Source organism: Ptiloglossa arizonensis, chromosome 11 (assembly GCF_051014685.1).
Source record: "Ptiloglossa arizonensis isolate GNS036 chromosome 11, iyPtiAriz1_principal, whole genome shotgun sequence".
Lineage (NCBI taxonomy): Eukaryota > Metazoa > Arthropoda > Insecta > Hymenoptera > Colletidae > Ptiloglossa > Ptiloglossa arizonensis.
Genome location: NC_135058.1, coordinates 7026848 through 7045358, shown reverse-complemented (window position 1 = coordinate 7045358; position 18511 = coordinate 7026848). Strand labels below are relative to the sequence as shown.

The 18511-nt window shown below is 46.2% G+C and overlaps 1 protein-coding gene across 2 annotated transcripts in view; it reads right to left on the bottom strand.

Moving 5' to 3' along the window:
• The window catches only part of LOC143152738 (zwei Ig domain protein zig-8), a 560480-nt gene that overhangs the window by 47739 nt on the left and 494230 nt on the right, over positions 1-18511 (bottom strand). The window lies entirely within an intron of this gene.

Sequence of the window (18511 nt, the reverse complement as noted above, 5' to 3'; positions counted from 1 at the left end):
GACTCGTAAATACGAAGGTAGATTCGTGGGGTACGGAAGACGCGAATGAAATATAAAATGTATCGGAGGTAATTTCTAATAAACCGCTACAACGAGCTAGAGTGGGAGAGTTGGTATGCGTGCGGTACGAGAGAGAGAGGATTGCGTGTGAATTAACCGATTCTGAAATCAGTGGCAACAACGTGTGCGACCGGTAAGAGTGGAAAGAAAACGGAATAAATATTATAGTTGCGGTTCAGTTAATAATCTTTCATTTAAATTTAAGACTGCTGCGTTCTACTTATAAACTCTGTTGATAGGTTTACAGTTCTCTTGTTGAAGTCTCGGGTCGGTCACTTTATCAAGAAATAACTTAATAAGTTTAGTTTAGGTAAGTTTAGTTAATAACTTTATTAAGAGATATTGTACCAATGTTCTCTATCTTGTAAGACTGGGTACAGACAACAGAGAATGCACAGAGATGGTGATCCCGCGACGACTCGTTTTAAAATCCACGAGATCCACTGTGAAAAATCACAGATCCGTGAGATCCATCTTTGAACGCGTGGAGAGTGTTCGGGTACCGACGATCTAGAGGTCACTGAACACGATCTCGTCCATCTAGGACCCCGACGATAGGATATCGGTAACCTGTATATCGTCCGATTTGATATCGCTCGCGATGAACTGATTAGACTCGATGCCCAACAACACCGTGGCTATGAAAGCCGATCGTCTATAATCCGGATTCGACAGAACCGATATCGACAATCTAGCAGTCATGCGACACCGTCTCGTCCACCTAGGACTCTATAAACCCGATACCGACGAATCACGAGTCATCGTGCTCGATCTCGATCGTATCGTACGATTTTGGTCAATACCGACGCGTTCAGAGTCATAAGACTCGATCTGTGCTAATGGAATCGGTAACCCACTAATGGTGAATCATAGAACTCGATACCAACGTAACTCGTAACTATGGGGTTGTCTATGAAGTGTCCGATGGATTCTGTGAATTTCGAGGACATTTGGGGACCTTTAGGGGTCTTTGGAGTTTCGATTATGGGTCATCTAGTTCCCAGATTTCTCGAGGCAAAGACTTCGAAAATCTCTGAAAATCTAACACGTTCCAAAATCGCTGATGCTCAGATCCTTCGGATGCGTGTACAAGTATCCGTACCAAGGTCCACGGTACTTCGTTCAATGAGTTTATCGAGTACCCAGACTCTTTGTCGAGTCCTGTACAGCTCTAGCTCTACCAAACTCCTAGATTGTGGATACCAGTCACATCGAGTCTGGATTACGTGGAATCAGTTTCGATGACACTATTGTTATAGCTGGTCGAAGATCTTGGACTAAAAGTGTTCTCAAGTTTGCAGGATGAGAAGGTAGAGAACTTGGATCCTGGATCCTGAGAACTACGAGACTCGTAGGACTCTCCAAACGATCTCACAGAGAACGATCGTCCACGTTTTGGATCCTTGAAAATCCTGTATCAGGTACTGTGACTCCCAGTGACGTTCTAACTGTGTCTCACGGGTCAGGTGTCGTTCTTATCGTGTTCCGTGATACCAAGATCGTCGTTGTTACGTTCCACGGGTTTCGCGGTGTCGAATTCGCGTAACACGAACCGTGGATCGTCCACGTCCAATTCCACGACTTCAGGTATGTCCGTTTTGAGTTTCGCGAGTCGTAACTCGTCGGTGTATCGGAACGTTATCCCGTTCGAGAGTCATGGGTCCGACATCGGTTATATCGGGTGCTACGAGAGCTTATCGAGAGCTGGACATGGAACGCGTTACGTAACACTCGATATAACCGATGTCGGACTCCCGACGAGGATGGCGTTGCAACGCGCAGGAGGTGTCTCGAGTACGTTCAATGTTCCGGTAAGTGCATAAATTTCGAAGCGTGCGAGTGCACGCGCCAAGAAGACGCGCAGGGTTACGGCGATAACATTGTTTCGACATCTACCGTTCCATGCTTTATAGTAAACCCAGAAACGGTACAAATACCGTCCCGTGACCCTTTACCGTGAAACGGAGCGACGAATATTATTACTACGGGCGTCTTTCATCGTTCCCGGTGTGGCGCAAGTTCAGAAAAGTGGAGCGACTCGTAGCGTCCGGATAAACCGTACGACCTACATATTTCAGTGGCACGTGTTTCTTTGCCCTCTCTGTAACGTCACCGAGTGCCGGATGACGTCCTATTTACGATCATAGATAGGAACGCGCCACGGAGATTCTCGCCCAACGGATATAATTTCCTCGCGAGCGAATAATTCCCTGCGATTCCCAGAGAATACCATAGCCCCAGATAACCGTTGACCCGTCCCGACCGAAAATGTTCTTTCCATCGATGTAACGTCGCGAGAACAATAACAACAATAACAACAACAACAAAACACCACGATTCTTTCGACTTTTCTGTTTAGAATTCACCGCCGTGATAAATACGAAAATAAAATTCCTTTACTTTTTGCGCGGTGTGTAATGTATGTCGGTAATATTTTCCAAGGTGGGTTGCGTGTCTCCGAGTGTTCCGACGGGAAAATTTTATTACACCGTAAATTTGATTCATGGAAATTCGCCGAAATTGTCTGCGCGCAAAAAGCGGTGGTCGCGGGACGCGAGCAATTTCGAGGTGGAAAAGAAAAGAAAAAAAAAAGAAAATTGGGAAAAAATCTCGCGAAACGCGGAGCAAATCTGTTCGAAAGTTTGTTACTGGATCGGTGATCGCGTGTCCGAGTTCGTAAATTTCCAACCGTCCTCTTCTAAAGAGAAACGTCTTTCGGCCGCGAATTCGTAGCGGCGAAAATTCCCACGAGCCGGTTAGATGGATGTATCGCGAGGCCGAGATTGCCTTTATCGTCTCGGTGGTTCGCCGGCGCGGCTTTGTACGCGTATTAATCAAAATCAAAATCAAAATTCCGGGCGCTCGCGAAACACGGGCGAAGTTTCCCAGACGCGTTTATATCGGTGATGGTAGCGAGCTCGCGCGAGGCGACGAATGCCGCGTTCTCGAGGAGGGCGATATAGAACGAACGGTGAAACGAGCGCGTCCTCGAAACGAGGATGGCAACGTGGCTAGAAGTGGGCACGAGCCGTGGAAGAGGAAGAGGACGACGAGGACGATGACGACGACGACGAGGCCGGAAGACGCCTCGCGTACGTGTACACCCGACTCCTCCGTCGGCGACGCGTTTTATCTTTTTGGCACGGAATATAGGTAATCGCGTCTCATATTACTCCGAGAAGCTCCCGTAAAGGCTGGTTTAAAGTGTTTTATCATCGTCGGACCGAGAGGGCGCTATTACTTTGCGACGAGAACCCCCTTAAACCTTGGCCCGTCTCGCTTCCTTCTTACCCAACGCGCGCACGCGCGCGCCACCCTCTACCCTTGTTGCTCGTTCCGCTTTCAGAGACCTTCGACGCTAAGAAGCTCACGATGAGAAATTGTCTGGCTAAGTCCCGTCTCCTTCCACTCGGTCAACCGTGTTTCACCTAGCGTCAGAGCCACGTCGTTACGCGTTGGATACACCAATCCCTGTAAACAGGGGACGTAGGCGAGAGGAACGTAGACGTAACGCGTGCAGGGCCGATGCCAACGAAGGGACGATCGTTTTCGAGACTGCCACCACCGAGATTATTTCGCGTCGACTACGATACGATGCTTAACCCTACGTTGGAACTGCTGATTTATCGCGATGATCGTTACCAGAATCCTGTCGAGGGATCTCGATACTCGTTCCCCTCGGTATTCCTTTTCTCGATACCGTGGTTTTCGTACTTCGGGAACGAATACCGGAATCGCGCTGGAAGAATGGTAAATAATTGGAGAAATTTATAAAAATTGTCTTCTGTTTTTAAACGTTACCGTTCGTCGAATTTATAGTGCGTTTAACTCTCGATGCTTCGAGAGACTGATCGTTTGGAGAGATAGAATCGTTTCGGGGAAAACTTGGTATAGTTTATTCAGTTAGAAATAATTAATACTTTGACAATGGCTGGATAACGGTAAGTAACGTAACTATGACACAATTGATCCTGCTCGGTTCAACATTCCACGGCTCAACACTTCCTTTTCTTTCGAAAAAGGAAAGGTACTTGCTCGGTTCTTCGTTGGGTCTGCTCCGACCCCTACTTTCTCTTTCATTACCCTCGCTCGTTGCTCGTTAAATGCTCTCTTAAAGCTACGTTTACCTAAACCTAACTTAAACTGAAATTACGATACCACATTTGTTCATGTACACTCGATAGATTTTTTGTTCATCTTCCAGTAGAGGGTTTTACGACGAATAAATACGATTCGACGTAATTGACGATTCGAGATCAAATTTTTTGTCTCGAAGAACAGACTGGACAGGTAATTAACCAACTTGCGCGCCAAATGCTAGTGTACGGTCGTTAGTATTGGCCCGCGTTCGTACGAGTTCGTTAATTTGCAAATTTAAGCGAACAATTTTTTCCTCGAGGAACGCTCGTAACGCGGAGAAAGAACAATCCGATATTTATATCGCGTAACGGTGAATTCGTACGATACTTGAACCCGAGAATCGGTAGTTTTTTTTTTTTTTTTTTTTTTAATACGAGAAAAAAGAATCGCGTTACAACGGTTGCGATCGAGCCGGAGCGAGATCCGATCGGCGTTGTATTTTTAAAACCGCGAAATCAAACTTTCATTCGTGCGCGGAGTTCAACTTTTGCCCGCGCGAATAATTCATCGTGCTTTGTTCGATACCGATGAATCGATACAGTTTTCCATGTTACCACTCGTTTTCGATTAAAGGTTATACAATCCAACCTCATCTATAATTACAGTTAATTAGCCCGGTGCACGCGATAAACGCTCGTAATACTGTCCGCGATCAAATATACAAGCGACCGTACAAAGCGAACGCAAATTATAGACGCCGCTCGAACGAGCGCAACGATCGGTAAAAATATTCCGAGGTATCGTTCGTTCGGGTGTACTTTCGTCGGATAGTGTCGGTCCCCATACCGTTTCTAGACCGCGGTAAAGTTTACGCTTGTTCTTCCGAGTATTTTCGTTTCTGCGAACCGTACGTAGAATACGTACGTATACGTTTCGGGACAAATAAAAAGCGGGACGTCTCGCGGTGGAATCGAAGAGTGGTTCATTCCATTTGCGAAAGTGGACGTTTATATTCGTCGTCGATAATATAGTGGATCGGAACACGCGGCGATACACACTTTTCATCGATCGTAACGGTCGACGAAAGCCTCTGGAAAAATACGCTGGAAATTCGAGCGTAATTCCCAAGAATGGAAATCGGACGTGCAACGGCGTAGAAAACGTTACGTTCGACCTCGAGAGCGGGGTTACATCCGGTCGTCGATTTACCCCGAACTTCCAACGGTTTATCCACGCTTCGTTAATCGCGTCTTTATGAACGTTCGATATTTCTTCCTCGGGAAACGTCGAAAGCGAATACATATTTCCCTCGGATTATTTACGTTGAACGGTGGCACGCGGGGCCGAAAGAAGATTTCCTGAAATGGGACGCTTATTTTACGGAACACCCTCGACACGGTCGAGGACCTTCTCGTAAGTAGACGGTAGTTGGTGTTATCGTCCCTCTTAAAGCGCTCGGTTTACTGTTTCGGCGGTCGGGAAAGAATTTTCCGAAATTCTCTCGTGGCTCTCCCGACGACCGCTATTTAATTACGCAGCTATACCCCGTGCCCACTTATAGAGCTTTACGGGATAACGCTCGGCGTATCGCGGACGTGTAAATTCCATCGCTTCGGACCTTGAACGGAATCCACGAATGGCAGTATTGCGGCATAGTTGGCCAACTGGACGACACAAGTACGGCATCGCTACGATATTGTTCGACGAAACGTTGAGTCCCCTTTTGTCGCGAGCTTCCAATTTCTACTCTTTGCGAGCCGCCCTTCACGCTCGGATACTTTCCCGTGCTCTCTTATTATTACGCTCTTTAAACGTTTAACGCTCTCGCGCCGCCTTTTCCGCGAATCCGCCATTGTAAAATCTAACTTCCAGTCGGCGATCCTTACCCCGCGATCCTCTCGCTTCCACTTTCCAATTCTTTTCAACGCTCCGATTCCCGTTTCAGGATCCTTTTCAACACTTCGATTCCCACTTTACGAACCCCTTTCCAAAGACCCCGACTGCGATCGCTCCTTTTTTACATCGATTCACCGGCTTCTTGTTATACAATTCCAGCGATAATGTACACGCATTCGTTTCGCTAAATTCCACTCCACGAACCACGATTACCGCTCTTTCTCTTCCGTTTGTCTCAACCAGCTTCGTTTGTTACACAGTTTTGCAAATACCGCGGACCGGAATTAATTGGCCGTTGAAGGTTACTGTTCCACGACTGGAAATTACACCGGCTTTTCCTTTCTATTCAGCGGTAGAAAGCCGTACCCGAGGGATTCCACGGAACGAGGAAAGATGGAACGACCGATCGGAGAAACGGAACGATGGGACGTAACGGTTCCGCGACTGCGAACGATCAATCGATGTCGCTTCGATTTAATCGTAACGAAGGTCGAGGGAAAATATTTCAATCGCTCCAGTTCGTCGAGTAAAGCCCCTGAACTATACCGTCCAGATACTTCGCCCGCCATATTTCTCGTCTCTTCGTTTGTTTGCTTCGAAGCCAATAAAAAGGAAACCGGAGCACCGGGTCAACGAAACGACGAATATTCGCGACGCGAGAACGAGAAAGTAAATTCAACGGGGAAAGTAAAAGCAAAATAGGCTTCTTCGTCGACCGTTCGAAAATAAACGAAGGTCGTTCGATCACGGGGTGTATCCTTTGAACGCGATCACTATATTTCGGGCACTTACGATACTCTGTCGAAAATATGTTTTTAACCAAAATCGGCTCTCGAATATTACATTTTTTCAGTTTCCAAAGATTGTTTCTTTCGATAAAAAGTCGAATTGACCTAGATTTCCCAATTCGAGGTCGTATCGAGGTTACAATATATATCAAGTCGTTGAATTCGTCTGAATGTCGGTTAGAATTTTAAAAAATTCGAAAATAGATTGTGTCGTTTAGAAAAGTCCAATATAGACACTGCTCATTATCTGTCGCTATTTAATTTTTGCACTAATACCCTAGTGAACATTTCGACTATCTTCTATAGACATATACACCATGGATGGATAGAATACCGTTAAATTTTACCCGATTGATTAACTTTTGCTAGAGAACGTACACAACAGTGACCTTGAACGGCCGAAACATTTGGCGCATACGCGGTCTCGGTATCCGTGACGGCGCTCCTCGAATTAATAGCGACGGAAACAATCCCCGAACGACGTTTCGCGATGCAATTTTATTCCCGATTCAGCTTTCTCGCGCCCTCGCCGTTATCTTCGTCGTTTCTTCGTGTTTCTACGCGTGTTCAACGTAGCGGAAACGAAAAAAAAAGAAAGATTCTCGTTATTAAACGCGCACCGAGTGATGCGGTGGTTCCGACTGCAGTTAGAATATTCCGCAAAGTTGGTCCGCGCGGGCCGCAGGAACGCTTCTCCGGGGCAAGCTGCAAACAGATTTTGCATATGCAAAAGCACGTAATTGCTGATTCTGCGAACGGTTTACTGCTCCTCTTCCCACCGCCACTCTCGCGTATAGACTGGATACTAAAGTATTTATTCCGCTCTTCTCCGGGTCGAGTTGATTACCGTTTTACAGCGTAGAGAGGTAAAGGGGAGGGAGAGAGGGTGAAGGTAAGGTGAGCTTTCTTGGCAGTTGCTCTCCGAAACCGTTTCAAGACATTCCGCGGGTAAATTCTTCAACGAAGCTTCTTATAATTCTTCCGTATTCCGAATGAGAAATGCTGGCCAATTTTTTTGTTACGATTAATTATTTACCGGTTAACGAAGAAAGCGCGGAGCTAATTACCGGAATGCACGGTTCTTTCGTTGAACGCCCGGCTGGGGCGGAATGAATTTCAGACATGGACGGAGAGCAGTTATTTTGCAATTACGTAATGGACGCCGCGGCTGACCTTTGCCCCCGTGCCAGCGAATATTACGAGTTTCCACGCCACCTCGGGCGATCGTCGTTAACAATTATGCGTTTGTTCGCGGTGAGCTCGCAATGAAAAAACAATTTATTTTAATTCACGAAAGGCACGCCCCCGTGTCCGCGGGCCTGAAAATAAACGCGTTCCGCCCGCCCGAATAATTAACCCGCTTTGTGCCGCAAACCGTATCGCCGGTTTGCACGTGTACGCGCGGGGGTGGGGGACGAGGATGGTGGCGGTTGTTTGGGGGTAGGAAAAATTCGCGTACACAAATCGAGCAACGGTTTCGAAGAAACGTATCGTTCGTTCGTTACAACTGAACAAAAACTCTGTACATAACGGCATTGAATTTGATTCGTCCATTATGCCGCGCACGTTGTTACGAGCTGCGTTCGTTGTCGCGAACAGTATGCCGGCAATTACTTTAAAAACTCGTCGCGTCGCGCTTTCGGATCGCGGAACGTCGGGTGGAACGTTCGCAAAATAATTGTTCCGCGCGAAATATTCAGAAAACGAGAATACGTACTGTTTGCAGCAAACGTTCGCCAGTGTTTGGAAACCGCGGTTCGTGTTTTCCTCGATCGAGTTTCGATCGAGTTACCCACGGACCGTTTACCTCGAAGAATCGGTGAAACGATTCGCAGAGGCGACTGGATCCGATCCGAGATTTAATTTTAAGGAAGCATGGTATGCTTGCAGGAAGCTGTTGTCAGGTTTCTTAAAAGGTACGAGAGTGAACCTTTACAGGGGGTCGTGCAAGATGACCGAGCGTGAGAATGCACGAGAAAATGAAAGGAGAAAATTTTCCGGAGAAAATGAAGAGTGTTTGGAAAACGACGAACGATCGGGATGGGCGAACGTGACCAGATGTCTAAGGTGAGAGGGATCGAGGATTGGAATGAAAGAGAATTAATGCGCGTAAGTATTTAGGGTGCGAGAGGAGCGTTTTGGAAACAGTACGAGTAAGTATGAGTACGAGTATTATAAAGACGTAAGAGAGGAGAGTTGAAAAGACTCTAAGACGAGAGACTTGTAAAAGACATAAGCGACGAAGACGGTGAAGACGCGTGTCGTGGGCATCGAGACGATTAGCCTAGTTTTCTACACAGTCGATCTATCTTTCGTGAAAAGAGAAACCTATTACCAATAACGCGTCTAATACCGATGATACTGCAACTGCAATAATAACGTATAATATACATAATACACTCGTACGGTGATGAACAGAAACGACTACGTTTACGTTGATTCACTTTTACCGCGAACGTCGACGATATCGCGGTTTAAAAATGATAATTCTCGACCGTTCGAATATCTCGTAAAACGGACGCGTAACATCGAAGACCAAACCAGTGCCCAGAAATAATAGAAAATGTCGTAAAACGTGACCGGTATTCCCCGTTTCGAAAGCAAAACGACCGTGGAATTTTTGCGATTACCATTGTCGCGTCTCTCGATGGCGAACCATCGAGTTTTTCCAAAGACGTGGATACACTCGAAGAATCGCGACTCTCTTTCCACGAGGAGGATATTATTTCGCTCGGTGGTATCCCCGATCGCGAACAATCGATCGTAATATCCTCTCCGGTGGATGCATCTGGAACCTCGAGCGTGGAACTATTTTAATTTCCTTCCACTTCGAGCACATGAATTTCTAACAGGATTCGTATTAGAACGACTCCCAGTTATCGGCCAAATGTCGTCGCGTTGCGAAATTTCAATCGCGATCAACGCTTCTGTACCGGTTCCGTAATCGGTTACGCGTTATCTTCGTTCGTGCCAATGTCTCGCTGAAACTTTCCAGCGAATTTCTCTCACGGTTGAATCCCACCGCGTTATACGCGAGGAAGCTACCACTTCGATCGCGTTTGCTTCGCGTCTTAACGTATACGTGGAGCTTGTTTATCCCGTCTTCGTCGAAGCAGTTGTTCCGATTCGGTGTCGCGTCATTGTAACAAGGTTCGCGGGATAAGTACTCTTCGAGCTTTGTGCCCGTGAAATACGCTATTAACGCGGTGTACATTTCCGCGAGAATTCAGCGCGGAATTTACGAATCTCGCGGACGTCCCGCGCCGAAAACGTAAGAAGCTACGTTCGTTTACTTTTGTTTTCCGCCTGTCTCGTCCCGTTCGTCGTTAATTTCGCAAAACACCGCGCTACCTCGAGCAATAATTAATCCCGGTTAGTTGAACGCGTCGCTTCGTCCGTTCTCGGATTCACTGGTCGGAGACGTTCTCGGGCGTGTGGGAGGAATGGTGGCTCGTAGACGTAACGAACGCATCGCGGCGAAACTTGCGTTATTAAATCCAACTACGCGCCGCGGAACGAAGCCGAGCGGAGACGAGGAGGATCGCTGCCACGACTAGCGTGCCCGACTCCTCCGCCAGGATGGCTGCCAGGCAGCCTGCCAGATATCGCCTAGACACCGTTCTCCTCGTAACTTTGCCGCGTCTTCTACGTGGCTTGTCCGCGCCAACCTTGCTCACCAGTCTACGCGCTCCTTCCCAACGGTGAAGAGATATTGCACTCGCGTTGGATAGAAGCTGCGCAAGGCCCAGACGATACTAATAAATACGAGACGTCTCGTTTGTATCAATGCGCTCCGCGAACATCGTTGATACTCGTCGTGTTCGTTGGAACGTGTTTCGTTCGCGACACCGAGGTGATTCTTCACGCGACACGGAGTGCACGGAACGTTCGTAGCGAGTCGATGCTTGGGTCGTTCCAGACCCGTCGAACGGTCGACTGTCCAAACCGTTTTCGTCCATGTTTCAACGCGAATTGAATAACGATCACATTGTTTGAACCGTTTTCGTCCACGTTTGAACGCGAATGGGAATAGAATTGTATTTATTTACAATTTTTTTTAATTTATTATAATTTTCAGCATCGATGTTTGGCGTCAAATCTAACTCGAAGAATTAAAGATTCTTGAACACGGATCCGGATGAATTGGATCGATCGTATCTCGTGGAATGTGATTATGAAAATGCGCGTAATACGAAAACGTTCGTATTGCGTAAACGAGTTAGTTAATTGTTAATCGATCCCAACAATTTATCACGGTACAATATTGCCCGATGAGAGAGAGTATTGTATGCGTCGAAGATGACTCGTAAAACACAATCGAAAAACATTTTACCGGATGAAACGGTACGATCAAATAGACATGGATCGGCGATTGTATCGTTTTCGAAATATTTAGTTTTGTAGCTCGAAAACGAATATATTCCGTAGAATTGCACGTGCCGTAGATTGGGTTCGAGAGCGTTAACTATCGTGGGACACGTGAACGAATAGGTTTGTTCTAGGCCGTGGAGCGGAATTCACGGTACAATCGAGCGGAAAGTGAGAAAATAAATTCTCGGTGTAAAAATAGATGGAAAATATGGAACGAAAGTTGTTCACACGGGGCTTTGTTTTCGAGCAAATTGATTTCGAACATTTGCGGGGCACGCTCGCGATCGAGTAAACCATTCGGTCAACGTGTCTTTGCGTCAATCGTGTACAACGCTCGTGCGTGCAAATGTTTTCGTCGATGGAATACGGATAATACCGCGGAGGAACGTTTCATTATTTATACTTTTACAATAAAAGTATAAAATATATTTAAAGACGAAACTTTTCACTCTACGCTCCACGCGTCTCGACTTCCGACCACGAAACAATACATTGGGTTGTTCGGTAAGTGATTTCGTCTTCCAAACTGGAGAATATATAATTTAATAAAATGTTTATGCACTCTGAAAAAATCGTGTTTCATTTTCATTAAAAAAAAAACGAAATGACTTTCCGAACAACCTAATACAATATATTTAAAGACTCTTCAGTCTACACGCCTCGACTTCCGAAACAATGTAGGATACATTTAAAGATGAAACTCTTCGGTCTACACGCCTCGACTTCCGAAACAATATTCGATACATTTAAAGACGAAACTCTTCACTCTACGCTCTACACGTCTCGACTTCTGACCACGACCCATCTACTCTCGACAAAGCCCTTTCTTCGACTGCCTCGTTCATCCGCTGCAACCTAAAACTCCAGACGCGTTCCCAGAATCCATTCGTACTCTCGCAACCGATATTACACTGTAAACTATAAACATCCGCTCGATATCGTTCGCTCCGTCCCAAACACTTTTCGTTCACACCCAATCGTACCTATATTTACCTCGTACCTACAATACCGTGTCACCGTTGTCGAAAGAAGTAGAAATAACCAACAATGGTCAGACACTCAGGTTAATACTCTCGTAGCCGGAGATCGAACTTGTTTCACCTCGAGGGTAGTAATTTTTTCATTTAAAGTTTACATATCGAAAAAGTATGCATTTTTAAAGATAAATGGTTCTCCACAAGGCTAACAAAAGGGTAAACGAACAGTAATCGAGGTTAATCATTCTCCAAAGGTACTCGACAGCGCTGGAAGATCGATCTACCAGAAAACTAAGTCCAGTGGTAGAAAATTTTATTCCACGCGTTCGATTCGAATTTTCCGTTCGAAGAAACGTTCCTTGCTACGAACAGATCGAGAACAAGTGACTTTGAGAAAAGAGAGCAACGAGAAACAGAGATTTAACCTCGATGTTGCGAAATATCGTACGCTCGACCTTCGGTTATCCCCCTTAAGTACTCTCGAGGTACCGTGGGTCGTCGTCGTGGAAGCAACGACGAAGGTTAACGTTTCCTACCATCGAGGATCGTGTACATACCTCCTGGGACGCGAATTCGAAGATAATATCCATCCATCGATCCGGTAACAAGGTTGTTCTAGATTTATTAACTCGAATCGCGGAAGACATCGCGCGGTGAATCCGTTCACCGTTGTTCGTACGACGACCCCGTTTCCTTTCGATAACGCTCACGGATTTCCAATATGTAAATAGTCCTCGAAGTCGCCGCAAATTGTCCCCGCGTAACCTTGCACGGATATACAGGTTCGCGTGACACGCGGTCTCGATGGTCCCGGCTCCGTTATAATTTAACTAGCCAACGTTGCATTCGAATCGATCGGGGACAATGGTCTCGGAAACTGGAACGAGGCCTCCTCGGACAAAGGTCGGCCGATTCGACCCTAAATTGCGGACCGCGTTGAAATGTTCAACGTGGTATTCGTCGCGGTGTTGCGTGCCGTAATTACATCGCGTCGAGCACCGGATGCGCGTCCAAATGAACGAGAAAAGGGGGTATCTAAAAAAGAAACGAAGGAAGAAAATCTTAGAAAGAAAAAAAAATAGAGAAAAAAGAAAATTCAGCACGGAAGAGAAACGAACATCTAACGTCGCGTATCGCAACGATGGAAACGTTTTATTTCGTTTGTTCCCACGGACAAAGAGGAAGAGAGTGGCTGGCGTATCGGTGGAACAAAGCGGCGCACGCTTCGCGATTTTTCGTGCTACCGACTGCGAACGCGAGCCTGGAAAGGAATAAAAATAATAACAAAAAAAAAGAAGAAGAAAAAAGAGAAAGAAAGAGAGAGAGAGAGAGAGAGAGAGAGAGAGAGAGAGAGAGAGAGAGAGAGAGAGAGAGAGAGAGAGAGAGAGAGAGAGAGAGAGAAAACCCAGTGCCAGCTCGTGCAAAGATCCGGCTCGCTTTCATTCGAATGGAGTGCTATTTAGTCCGACTGCCGTGCCCTATTACGGATCTCCCCTACTTCCCTTTCCCTCTCCCTAGTCGCGCCGTCTGCTTTATAATGCAACGATATTTCTGAATACCGGCCGACGAACTGAGCAGCAATTGTTACCCAGTGGCCCCCACGCGCGAGCAATTTCCTTTTTGAGCCCGATTAGCGGACATATATCGCGATCGCGGGAGTGGCGGGCTGTAAAACGATGCGGTTCGTGTCAGTAATGATTCGTGTTGGGAGTCACGCGATCGACGATACCCACCGGTGCACGCGCGGCCCTTAATTATTTTTTATCCGCCCTTTGTCGTGGTCAATCCTCGATCGCGGAACTTTTCCAGATAATTTCCACCGGCCCCCTTCCGGCCGAGGGATCAGTTCGCGGCTCGTGTTCAAACGTTCACCGTTGCGAGGGTTTCGTGTCTCGTTAAACGACCATCCATCCTGTCGTTAACAGATGGGAATGGGCTCGCCCTTCGCGAGGATTACTCCCGGATACTCCCGGGAAATTAGTTCCTTCGACCGTACCCGAATGTTTCGTAATTGCAGGTTATACAATTGCGAGCACGGTTCATCGGCAAAGTCCCGCGGAAGGGTTAGACGATGGTATTAATAAGTACACGGGGGTGTAACCCCGTTGTTGCGGAGACGGGAAGATTTTACGCGAAGAAACGAATCGAAATTACGAAACGATGTTCCTCGTACGGGGCCTCGTTTTCGAGCAACAGTTATTTATGTACGCTAAATGTAAAAGAATAATATTTGTTGCGGCCCGCGAAAGTCTGCGCTCTACAGTTTATGGCTGGATCAGGGCAGGTACCGAGCACGTGCTCGATACACGTGCAATTTACTTCAAGACAATAACCACAACCTGGGTTCTTGTCGATTGCAAAATTAATTTCCTCGAGAACGAAAATCTCGTACGAAGAAAATATTACTTTCATTTTTCAACCGAAGCACCCCGTGGAGCGGATTTAACAATTGGAACAGAAGGACACCGAGCAAACGGAAGAGCGTGTCTTATCCTATGTATCGCGGCTAGCTGCAACGAAGAACACGGTGGGTCGAGAAAGACCCAGACCCAACCTCGACCCAATTTCTGTTTCTTTCTTTTTTCTACCGCAGTGCAACCTCGACCGCATCGACGAATACGAGATCGTTCGTCCCGTTGGTCGATTCGAAAACCTTTCGCTCGTCGAGCGATAGGTAACGTGCACTCCGCTCGTATTTCTTTCCCGTTGGAAGTGACGGTATCGCGCGGATGCAAATTCGTCGCGCACGCCTCCATTGCGCTACTTAGACGGCCGTATAACCGTTGGCTAACTTCGTTCCATAAAAGGCCCGTAATTCCCCGGGACTCGTGGCACGTATGCTCGCCGGTGATCGCGCGACGTCTTGTTCCGCCGAGCGCGCGGTTCGATCGGTCAATGGCACGCGCGATAACGCGGGGAAAAAAATATCGTTGTAATTTTATTACGATCGCGTGAAAGGAAAGCACCGTCGTCGTAGATCCGCGGTTTCGATTCCGCGGCCTCACGAAAACCCCTTTAAACCGACCGGTTTCGGATCGTTGAAGCGATCGGACACGGAACGATGATAATTGTTTCCGTGCCGCGACTTCACGTTTCTATTAGCGATAAATCCACACGGCCGTGTCGTTACGGGATCGTATTGTTTCGACGACGAATAGGAACTACGCGCGCGTTCCGATATCCGAACGGGATCGACGAATGCAAATTCTTCGAGGTCAATCGACCTCAAATCCTTTCCTCGTCGAACGAGCGACATTCGTGAACGACTTTCGAGTTCTCGACCGATCACAGAATGGGAAAAATTAAAAATGGTGAACGGGGGCAGCGTGCGTTCGCGTTGCGTGACATCGTTTCATTTTTTTCGGGCACGCTTAAACGGGGAGAAACTCGCCGATTGGATTAACGCAAAAGTCACGATAACCGCGTTTCTAGTGTTTCGTTTAATTAAACCTCCGCGGCCGGATCGACGAAAACACGGGATTTATTGCGAACACGAAGAGCGACGTACCGTGTATGTGCACCGTGCCGATCAAATTTAATAAAACGGTCGCTGTTTCCATTTCCACGGGGTAAGAAACGAATTACAAGAGTAGGGATATTTTTGGAATCGTTCACGGGACCGTCAACGATACAATAGATCGTCTTGGTTCCACGTGTTGTAATTATATGCGACATTCGAAAGAATTTCCTCGCAGAAGGCACCGTTCGTAAACAACACTCGATGCTTGGAATTTAGATTTATTACGCCGTGAGAAATGCTATTTTTGGGAAACACAATGTGTCAAAAACTTTTCAAAGTTCTTCCGATACGAACGATCCTATACCAGAAAAAATTCTTATCTATTGTCGAAGTAAAATACGATAGTTTGTACCGTATGGATAGTAGTTTCTCTAGGATTACTGTTCGAGTAACTCTAACGATAAACAGTAATACTCGAACTGTAGAAAAGCAAATAATTCCTCATTGTAATTAGTTACAACTCTCCTTTCTGATCTTACTCTTTAATATTTCTATACATTCTTACCCAGTCTCGTACATATTTAAAAAGATCTCACTCTTGCGCACGTTTAAAATAACTCAAGTTTCGAACCGACGAACGAGAGGTTAAATCATATTCGTCGATTCGCTCGACGAGGAACGCAGCGCGTACTATTTTCGATAGTTCCCTGAAGTTTTCTTTACCGCGTGATCAGGAAATCGTAAACGATCGTAATAAATTTTCAGAGATCGGGGTAGGTGCGGAACGTCGCGAAGCCTCGACGACCCGTGCAACGGTCCGTGTACGAGTCCGAAACTGGTCGAGGAAAAAAAAAGTAGCACGCGACAGAAACTTCGAAAGCTTCGTCGTCGTCGTCGTCGTCGTCTGAAAGCTAGACGAAGTCGTTTGGACGTTTGCCCGATCGCTGGGATCGCTTGGAAACAGAACGTTTCGCGGACCGAAAACGAGAAAGTTAGCGAGGATTCCGGGTGCTCGGTACACCTGCGTTAACGATCGATTCTTTTTTTTTTTGTTTTTTTTTGTTTTTTTTTTTTTTTTTTGTTTTGAAATTTGAACGTAATCGGTTTACCCAGCTACGAGTGACACGCGGACCGAGAAAGAGCACGTTTCAAATTGGATTGAAACGATGAAACTTCGATTTGGACACTCGATGATATCACTTTCTTTCGGATAAAGTGAACGGTAACAAATGCGACCGTTCGAATTCTATTCGATCGGATTTGCCGAAACGGGATTGGAGCAGTGATATTTCATTTGCGCTCTAACTACTTTTTCCGTACGTTTTGGCATTTGAAACGGTCCCCGTCCGATACTGTGCTCTTTTCTTTTTCGAACGACTACGCAATCGTTTTAAATTACCACAGTATACAGAAAGCATCGCGATCGATCGGCTCCTTTTCGAGACGAATTCCGTGCGACGATTCGAAAACGCGATTAATCGAATTCGTTGCAACGCGGATGAACGTACGATGTGTTAGTTTTATCGAACCGAAGCTGTCGAATTACGTTCCGAAAGGAATTGGTACGAAGAAGGGTATTGTACGATATAAATAATCTTTCCATTATTTTCCCTAAACGGACAACGTACGCCAGAACCATTTTCGATTAGATCGGTCCCTCGTGTGATATCTCACCGTGTGGAAATAAAACAGACACTCCGTGGATCGTTCATTAGCCGTTGACGTAAAATATTATCGCCAACTTGACTCGAAGTCTCCATTAAATTTATCGGTAGTAATTAAATTTAGCAAACCGCTGTTGTACCGTACGCGCATTCGCAGTATTGAAATCGACGAGAGCACACAAATTTTGTGGTCACGGTGGTCGTGCTATTTCCTCTTTGAAGCGTACCAAGCACGCGGTATTTACCGTGTGTGCATAACATTCTAATAAAATACCGTTAACTGGTTGCGAGCTTCTACTCGAGCTCGCATTGTAAACAACGGCGATAAATACAGAAACGGTGAGTATTTCACGAAAAAATATTTCAACGTTGTCCAATCACCGACCAGTAAACAAACTGACAGAACTTCGTTGGCAGATCTAAGACGAATAGATCGCTCGAAACGTCGAGACATATTACATTCTTCAATCAATTTTATCGTTCGATAAAACTTATTGAACGGTACAGTACTAAGTCGCTCGAGAAATTTCGTCGTTCGATAAGAAACGTCACTATTAGGTTCGTCGTTTTATTTTTCTAAAAATGGTACTACCGTTCGATGAACACGCGTGAAGTTTCGCGTAGATCTGTCTACTCCTTTCTATATTTACAGTTCGAAGTTGAAGTGTCGTAGTATATTTTTACAATGGGCAAAAAAACGATAAAACTTATCGAGCAATCTACTGTTTGATGCATCGAGTTCATAGAGGTCCGCGGATACGCGATTCCCATGCAATCGTGTAAATCATACCGAAATCTGTTTCGTCGGTAGATTACCATCGAAATCGATCGATTATCCATACGCCGGCGTTGCTTGATTATAATCTAGTTCCTCAATGTCGGAATCCGAGATACTGGGGAGCATGGCCGGGGACCCGGTCATGTTCTAGATAGGGTTATGACAGCACGACGGGGATCACTCTAGTTGGATTGCTAATTGCTAATAGAACTATGACCGAACTACGAGACAAGGACATTGTCCCACATACGCTCGCGATACGACGCGACGTGCTCAAAGTGCTCCGTCGTCTCGACTCGCGTGTCCATTTTGCTAAATAGATTACGGCCAAATTTGCAAAGATCAACGACACTGTTCCATCGGTTGTCGTACACTCGTTAGACGCGCGAGATCCCGTGAATTTTCCTCCCACCGCGCTTCTCGATTTTCTTTTCACA